Raw genomic sequence first — 9,469 nt, forward strand, 5'->3', positions numbered from 1 at the left:
ATTCTGCAAGTTCCATGTGAGGGGTTTAATGTTTATATGAAAGGGGTTGTGACTGTAAAAGTGGCAGGGCACACTAAAACTGAAATTATAAACTACTTGGGTGGTAAAAAGGGTGTTAGTGTAATGAATCACAATGATCTCTCTCCATTGCACAAATTATTGTTTAATTTGGTGAAGAAGTCCTTAGTTCCAAGGACACAAAAGAAAAATGAATTGTGCTATTTAGATATGGCCCTAATCTTTTGCATGTCTAAGAAAATTAAAATCAGTTTCCCAGCAATTATGATCCAACACTTAGAGCATTGCATAGAAAAGGAAATAAAGGTTGGATATGCTGCGATTCTTGCTTCTGTGTTTGAAGATTTAGGTGTGCAATTGAGAGATTTTTATGGGCATATGAGGGAGAAAGGAGAAAATGTGATAAATGAAACCACTCTAAGAGGGTTGAGTCTTGCTGTAGTAAGGGGGAAGTGTGTGAGCTATGAGGCTGCTCAGAAGAAAAAGGAGAAGGAAGAGGATTCACAGCTGAGAGTTCCTGTTAGGAAGAGCAGAAGGCTCTCTGTTGGAACTCAGGCTAAGACAAGTGATGTTGATCCCCTGTAGTTAAGCGAAGGTGAAGGAGGAGTTGATGAGCTAGTAGCTGATTTGTCTAATAGACTTATGCAGGTTGAAGGACAGCTCCTTGACTTGGTAGGGAAGATGAAGGCAATGGAGAGGACTGATGTCGCTCAGGCTAAGGAGTTCCATAAAGCCATCTCAAGCCTAGAAGCAAAACTGAAGAAAGCTCAAGATGACAACAAAGCAGATCTTAAGCAAATCTTGAAAGTGCTTGATGCCTGAACCACAATCACCTCTGCAGCTTACCCTAGCCATTCCCTAGCTTAATATATTTCCTGTTGGTTTTTGGAACAATGATATGTTTTTCATGAATGGTTTTGAACTTTATTTGCTTTTGAATATTTTAGAACTTGGTCTGTAATATTTTTAAGTACTCTGGATGGTTGGTTTTGTTAAATGCTATGGAACTTTGTTTATACATGCATGCATTATTGAGAATAAACAGGAAAATGTGTGTGAAAGTACTAGCTTAAGAGAGCTAGCCAGCGCTGCTTCCAGCTTCCCACATTCGATGAATTGCCTGTGGGGCTGTGAGTAGATGAATAAAACTTTGAAAAGTCACGTTTTTGATAATGCCAAAAGGGGGAAAAGCAGGAGCAAACTTGAAAGTTGAAGTTGTTCTAGTTCCAGTTGAGTAAGTAACAAAGGTTGTTCTCTTCTCTTAATTTTTACTTGCTTTCTGTTTGGTTTTCATTCTTATTTCATTATGTTATTTGTTTCTGTTAAGTCTTTTAATTAAGTTTATGAAAAAGAAAAAAAATTGAAAAATGAAAAATTAACCTTCTGTTTCTTTACTTATCATCCTCAGAAGTTTGCTCAGTTTGTCATCATCAAAAAGGGGGAAATTGTTGACCCTTATGAGGTTTTGATGATGATGTTAAGAATTGAGCAAACTTCCTTTTAATAAGGAGTTTCTAGTGTTGTGATGTTGGCAGGTTCAGTAAGCATAGAGGGCTGAAGTAGGAACTGGGACAAAGGAACTTTAGAAGATCCATGAGGACAAGTAAAAGACAGAAGAAGAGTTCCAACAATGGAACTTTCCGAAGTTTCTCAACAGGAACTTCAAAACGGGTTGTAATGACCTGGTTCCGGTGTAATGCTGGGGCAAGCCTCAACAACCAAGGATCAATGCAAAGATCAAGATATCAACTGAAGAAGATGAACTTCATAACTTATAGTTGTGTAAAAGATAAGTTTGTTTTCGTAGGATGATGTAAACATATAAATGATAGATATGCATGGAACTTATTAGAAATCAGATAAAGCTTGGCAAACTAATTAATTCGTAAAAGATAATTATAAGTTTTATGAAAAAGTATTTAATTGATTTTATCTTTTAAAATCTGGTTTAACTTGGTTTTATCTTTTTCATAAAATTCTATCTTTTAACAAAAACGAATTTGATAAAATTTGGTTTTCTGAAAAACGAAATTAAATCTGTTTGGTTTAGGTTTTAAAGAAGATAAGATCAGATTTCTGTTTGATCTATCTTATGTGCGAAAACCTTAGTTTGAAAAGCTGAGAAACTCCTATAAATACAGAAGTATTTCAGCTTAGCAAAATGAGAGTTTTAAGCGTGAAAACCACTTAGTGCTTAAGAGTAAGTTTGCCAAAGGTTTAAGCTTTATCATTTTGATTTCGGGTTTCATGTGTAGCTTTCCATTTATGTGTTAGAGTGTGTCTTTGAGTTGTAATTGGTTTTGGGGTGAGATTGTGAATTCTCTTAAATTCACGCAAGTGTATGAGTTTGAATTCTCTAAAATTCAAGTGGTCGTTAGTCACCCCGAGTGTGTCTTGGGTTGCACAGTGAGTGAAAGGAACCTGAGAGGTGTCTTGGGTCACCTAGGAAGTGTCCTGGGTTAAGGGAGAAAAAGGGTCCTGAGAGGTGTCTTAGGTCTGGTAGGAGGTGTCCTATCATAGAGGCAAGTGTCCGTGGTGGAACTTGCAAAGCAAAGGTCTGTGTAATAGGTTGTACTAGGAGAGTTTCTTATTATAGTGGAATTTGTTTATAAGTCCCAATAGGGCCGAGGTTTTACTTCTAGTTAGGCACTGGATGGTTTCCTCGTAAAACTTACTGTGTGCTTTAAGTTTTGTTACGTTTTAATTGTTTATTTTCGCTTGAGTTCCACGATTGGAACCTACTACTATTCACCCCCCCCCTCTCGTAGTAGTTCATCTAAACTAACATTGCATTTTTATGATCAATTTCTACTGGAATTTATTTAACGGTGTATTGTTAAGTATACTATATCAAAGTTGTTTATATTAATACGGTGCTTAGTGTGATTTAATCAATTATCAATTGGTGATGGTTGGTATTTTTGTGAATTCAAAATTGAAATTTTTGTATTTGCACTTTTGAGTGGGAAAGATAAACATTTAAAGTTGATAATATCTTGAAAAGCCAATATTGAACTTCAGAGTCTCACTCCTCAATTCTCGGGGCAAACCCACCCTGGAATTACGTGTATCCTAACCAAATTCCAGAATTCGCAAAAGCTATATATTAATAACATTGCACAAGTTATTGCTATAATTATATTTTATCTAATGTTTTTGCTCTTTTTTATTCTTCTATAATTTTTTTTGGGATTTTGCAAGAAACTCGGAAGTTCAAAATTGAATAAAAGAAGACATTGTTGAAAGATGAAGATGCATTTCGGGAAGAACTCTATAAGGTTGTCAATGTTTGTGCCAAGGTGAGTACATTTGCAACTTGAATATGTTATTTTGTTTATGTCTTGTAATTATGTGCTCTCAAGGTGTTCAATGAATTGCTTGAATGAAGTTAATGTCTGTTAATTTGGTTGAATGGTTGTTTGTAACATGTCTGATGTTGACATATTTGTTAGTTGGCAGTTGGGAGTTTGTAAAGTGGTTATCTTTCGGGTGTGGCGGGAAATTCTGTTAGCTTTTCCTTTGTTATATATAAAGGAAAAAATGTTCTATTTCAAATACATACATCATATTTCTTTCATCCTTTCTCCATTTGTGAGTTTATTGTCTTTGGTCCAATTTTTTAGCTTGGATATAGAAAATTTAGGTTGGTGTTCTTTGTATTTGTGTTCCTAAGATAGACATTTAACTGTGTCGTTTGAGAATGCTAGGCAATCTTCAAAATGGATATGATTCCTTAGGGATATTAGGATAACCATTCTGCAAGATAAGTTGGATATAAGTGGTGCTTTATTCACCAATATGAAGCATGAACATCTGTTATAGCTCTTCTAATAAGTTAGATTTTTTTTTTATTAACTCTAACAATGTTTATTGTTTAATTTAGACACAATTTAAGTTTACAACGTGAAGGAAAGGTCATAATAAGTAATAGATCTTGATAGATAAAGGAGCATTCGTAATTTCTATCCATGTCTACTAAAAGGCCAACTTTGAATTCTTATATAATAAACTAAAAAGTAAAATATCTACTCTAACTACACCACTCATATTTGAATATTAATAGAGGTTCTTGGGTTCTTCAATTTAGTGGTGTAATCGTGCTGATATGGACTTTCCCAAGTTTAATAAAATATTCAATTATTCTTATAAATTAGATCTTTCAAGTTTTCATATCAATTTTTTTATTTTTTATTTTTTATTTTTATTCAAGTAAGGTAGTGTAGGAGATTTCAATAGTGGTCAATTAGTGTGTTAATATGCTAATAGTGCTGAAACATTTTGAACTTGGTTATATGTTTCTTGTCTTGTGAAGTGTTCTATTTTGTCAATGAAAGTTGTAATTCATATTACTAGTGTGTTAATTTTGATTAATCATTAAATCATATAATGCATCATACTTGCTCTATTGTTTCTAGTGTTTCTATGTATAAATTCTAACTTGAGTCGGGTCATGGTTGAATATTCGGTATGAAAAGGTTATTTCTTTTTGATATGTAGCATTAGTTGCGGCTCTTATAATTATGTAATCTAACTAATCGTTATTTTTTGTATGGAAGTATACTTTGGACTTTCTTTATTAGTCTAATATATGCCCCTCCTTGAGCAAAACTCTGTTACATTGGCTAATACTTATTTTAGTATATGCGAATATTCTTCTTCTGAAATTACAGTGAATTTCGGACATATCATGACGTAATCTCATAACAATTGCTGGCTAAAATTGAAGTTCAAGTTGTGTAGTGTGCTGGTCGGAAAAAGGTGTTTTAAATGCTCCATGATTTGCCGATTTGCCACTATTTTAATTTGGGTGCCGCTACTGCTAGTTGCTGGAACACTAATACTGCTTTCTGCTGCTACTCCAATTTTAGTGTACTCAAATTGACTAATTGTATTTTTTTTTTCTTCATTTTATTAGGATGAAAAGTGTAAAATTATAAGTTACTAAAGAAACTTCGAATTATCTAAGTTTTATGTGTATGTATGTACTATTATCTAAGATACTAATGAAAACATTAAAGTTTTTTGTGTATATCAGTGCTTTTAAGCCATTTTGAACCGGTGCCTTTTTTTCCTTGTACTATTGTTATTAGCCACAGTAATCTATGGCAACAGAGTCTACTAGCCACAGTAGTATTTGTGATAAAAAAAAAAAGCTTATTAGCCACGGTAATATCTGTTGCAATAATGTTTATTAGCCACCGTAGAGTTTGTGGCAAGTAATTTGTTAGCCACATTACTATTCGTGGCACATGAATTTGTTTGCCACATGAATACCAGTGACATAAAATTTTAAATTTGCCACGACATCCATTTTACCATGGCAAATTCCTAGCCACGACCAATTGTGCCACGGGAGTAAATTACGAAATTCTTGTGGCTAAATTACATAGCCACGGGAATTCAAACTTACGTCACAATTTTACTCGTGGCACAAAGGTCAATTTATTGTAGCTATGTGTTGTGTTCTGCAAGAATTGAAGAGATTGTAAGCGCAAAAAATCTCTATTTGCAATTTGATGTTATCAAAGTCGCCACTGACAACTTCTCTCCCGAAAATAAAATTAGCCGAGGTGGATTTGGAGTTGTTTACATGGTATGTTTGCGTAATTGACATATATTACTTAAAACTATTGCTTTTTTCTTTTTATGTCAAACTTTTTACCTGTAATTTCTTCTTGTTAGACAAACAACTTATATTTGTTCACTTTTAAATTTAGGGAACACTTATGCAGATGGACAAGCTATAGCTGTTAAGAGGCTTGCAAGTCCCTTAGGGAAAGGAATTAGGGAATTCAAGAGTGAAGCATGCTTAGCAGCAAAGCTGCGACATAAGAATCTTGTCAAACTTTATGGATTTTGCTTAGACGGAGAATAAAAATTACTTGTATATTAGTTTGTGCCAAAAAAAAGCCTTGACCGATTTCTATATGGTATGATTTCAATTAAAACCTAAACTTTGTTATAAAAGGCAATTTCGGAAAATGCATACTAGATACAACTAGGGGAGCCCCTTTGAGAAAAGTTCTGATTTCTTAATGACTTTGTTATAAAAGACATTATGTGTTTTTCTTCTTTATGTTCTTCTATGGTTTTTTCTCATATGAAGAGAAAAGGCAATAAATTAAATAAATCAAAGAAAAGGCAATAAATTAAATAAATCAAATGTCTCTAAAAGTAAATAAAAATTAATATAAAGCTAATAAAACAAGCTATAAAGTAAACCTATTAACTCAAATGCTAGAGCACTATGCGGATGCATAGAGGTGTAGGTTCAATTCCTACATAATTTATCTCTAAAGGTAAATATAAAATACTCTAAAGTTATTCAAAATACCTCAAAAGTAAATCAAGTCTTTCAAAAGTAAGTAGAAAAACTAGAAAAGTAAATAAATCAAATGTCTCTAAAAGTAAATAAAAAAAATATAAAGTTAATAAAACAATCTATAAAGTAAACATATTAGCTCAAATGGTAGAGGACTATGCGGATGCATAGAGGTGTAGGTTCGATTCCTACATATGTTATCTCTAAAGGTAAATATAAAATACTCAAAAAATATTCAAAATACCTCAAAAGTAAATAAAAATCTTTCAAAAGTAAGTAGAAAAACTAGAAAAGTAAATAAATCAAATGTCTCTAAAAGTAAATAAAAAATAATATAAAGTTCATAAAACAATCTATAAAGTGAATCTATTAGCTCAAATGGTAGAGCACTATGCGGATGCATATACGTGTTGGATAGATTTCTACAAAGGTTATCTTTAAAGGTAAATATAAAATACTCAAAAGTTATTCAAAATACCTCAAAAGTAAATCAAAATCTTTCGAAAGTAAGTAGAAATACTAGAAAAGTAAATGAATATATCTCTAGAGTAAATCAAATAACTCCGAAAAGACATCAAAAGTAGAGCATAATAAATTATCTTGAGACTTTGTTATATCACATAAACTCCGAGTCGTTGACTTTCATATCCTTACAGGATGAGTCAAATTATAAGTTCGATATGATGTAGAGGTTTTCAAATTAAAAGTAGATAAAATAATATCAAAAGTTACTTCAAAATAAAAAAATAAAAAAATAAAAAAAAAAACCTATATCAAAAGTAAACAAAAAAAAGAATGTGTAACGGAGGTAGTATAACATTACGACCTTCATATTACACACATAAACCTACTTGGGATTCGAACCCACATCTTTTGTGCACTTGCACAATGCTCTACCTATTGAGCTAGTAGGCTATTACATAGCAAGAATAATTCGTTAACATAATCAATAACTTTAGTTTCTTTACAGCAGCCCACAAATCATACGTAGAGTAGAATAGGCTTATCAGACTTACTCATAGAAAAGGCTATGCATTTTTGTACTTAACTATTAAGCATAAATAAAGAGATAAGATTTATAGTTGAGCCCTTATTTATCATGCTAATAGACTACACCAGCTTAACCTTTGAGTACCCCCTTCTCATAGCCAGCTCCAGCCCATAGACTACACTAGCAACCTCAACAAGCTCAGGAGGCCATCTACAACAGCGTCTTTTCACAATAGCCAGCAGCAGCAGCAGCTTCCCTGCTTCATCTCCAATCACCACCTCTAGGCTCACACCATTCTCACAAAGCACATGCGCATCTACATTGATCTTTACATGATTATGAGGTGGAGTGAGCCACTTACACAAAGCAAGGCTCACCCCACTAACAATGCACCCTCCTACTTTAGCATTATACACCACATAATCCTCGCAGAAGGACACAAAACCAGCAGCCATAGCCACCCCATTAATAGTAGCGTTGTCATAAAAAAATCTGTAATGCCAAGCTACCAAGCAAGTAAAGCACACACCTTAAGTTGGGCTCTGTCAATTTTCCCTGCCATCCACCATAAGAACTCCTTGAAAAGGTAGAGTAAAAGGAAATTATTCTCCATTATTTCAAATACAAAAACCTCCTTATCTGTATCATGAAACGAATGTAAAATGTTCTCATGATCAACAAAACTGAGGCTCAATAACTAGCTGGCAAAATTCAAGTAGGATTCATCCTACAAGCTATTGCAAACTAGGCTAACCAATCATACTCATAAACTAAAATTAGAAATCTAGGTTAGACCATTTACTTGGTCAAAGGTAGGGGTGCATCCAGATTCTTTATATAAGACTCAGGCATTAGAGCTTAGTTGCTCAATAATACCAAATCTAACAAAGAGATGAGTCACACAAAGCAAGGCACTATAAAGCTTAGTTGCTCAAATAGCCAAGCTACTTTAAGAACTTGGGCATCAGTTGTATAACCCAGAGTATAATCGCACTCACAAAATTCACTTAGAAATTAATAAAAAAATTCACAAAAGTTGAAAATAAAACCTTAAAAGTAAATAAAAATAAAATCTATAAAGTACAAGGGGTTTGGAACATTCATAGTTATTCATATGACCCAGAAAACTAAAGATTGACCGAAAACTGAAAAACGACTTTGGAAGAGAAAGAAACAAACCATTATTTGGCATAGACCTTCAAATCAACAATAATAAATTAATTTAGAGAAATTAAACAATACAGTAGTTTATAGAAATTAAACAAAATATAAACAAAAATCTAATTTATTTAAACTAGTTAAAAATCGTATCAGACAAAATCAAACAGATCAATATAACAAAAAATTAGTAGAACATAAAGTACAACAAATTTTGAGAAAAGACAACAAAAATCGCAATAAATCTGCATAATTTAAGCGAAATTGAACAGTAGTCAAGAACAAAATCACCAGCATACCCTAATTCAAAACCAAACCAATATAAACCCAAAACACTAACACTTATAGATTAAAGAGAACAAAGTAAAACAAAATCAAATTGAATAAAACCAACAACGCACACATAATAAAATACAAAAAGTTACAAAATAAAACACTTACCTCTCCAAAATTAACAAGTTATAGCTAATCGAAGAACTTTATTTTCCAAATTGAAGTTTTTCGACGCGAAATCAAAGGAGTAAAATTGCAGCAGAGAAAATTCAAGCGAGGAGAGAGAAAGCGTGAAGAGGAAATAGAGTGTGAAGAAGAAGAGAGAGAAGTGTGCGGTAGTCATTCAAATCATCGAATTTACTATTTTGCCATTAATGACACGGGTAGAATCTCGATCGTAAGATTAAGCTTGATCAACGCTCAGGATGAGCTCTTAGTTCTCATTATTCACCTTAGTTCACACATGATCTCTATTATATATATATATATATATATATATATATATATATATATATATATATATATATATAATATCAAAGTGGTGTATTTTAGTGGTGATGAAAGTCAAATTTTCCTATATTTGATTTTTGCTACCTATTAAAATTTTTATTTTATTTTTCTACCACCTAAAACCTAAAATTTTAGATTTTGCTACCACTTAACAGTTTTGTTACTGTTTCCGTTTGTGGGGCCTACTTATTTCCCCT

At 32.7% G+C, this 9,469-nt stretch overlaps 1 long non-coding RNA gene across 1 annotated transcript; it reads right to left on the minus strand.

The window, feature by feature from the left end:
- Nucleotides 1-7,149: 7,149 nt before the first annotated feature.
- Nucleotides 7,150-9,053, minus strand: LOC145630731 (uncharacterized). The gene is made up of 2 exons (XR_014112221.1): nucleotides 8,931-9,053; nucleotides 7,150-7,908 (listed from the first exon to the last, which is right to left on the minus strand). It is a non-coding gene; the product is annotated as an uncharacterized LOC145630731 (long non-coding RNA).
- Between the last annotated feature and the right edge of the window lie 416 nt (nucleotides 9,054-9,469).

Source organism: Chenopodium album, chromosome 5 (assembly GCF_948465745.1).
Source record: "Chenopodium album chromosome 5, dcCheAlbu1.1, whole genome shotgun sequence".
NCBI classification, from domain to species: domain Eukaryota; kingdom Viridiplantae; phylum Streptophyta; class Magnoliopsida; order Caryophyllales; family Amaranthaceae; genus Chenopodium; species Chenopodium album.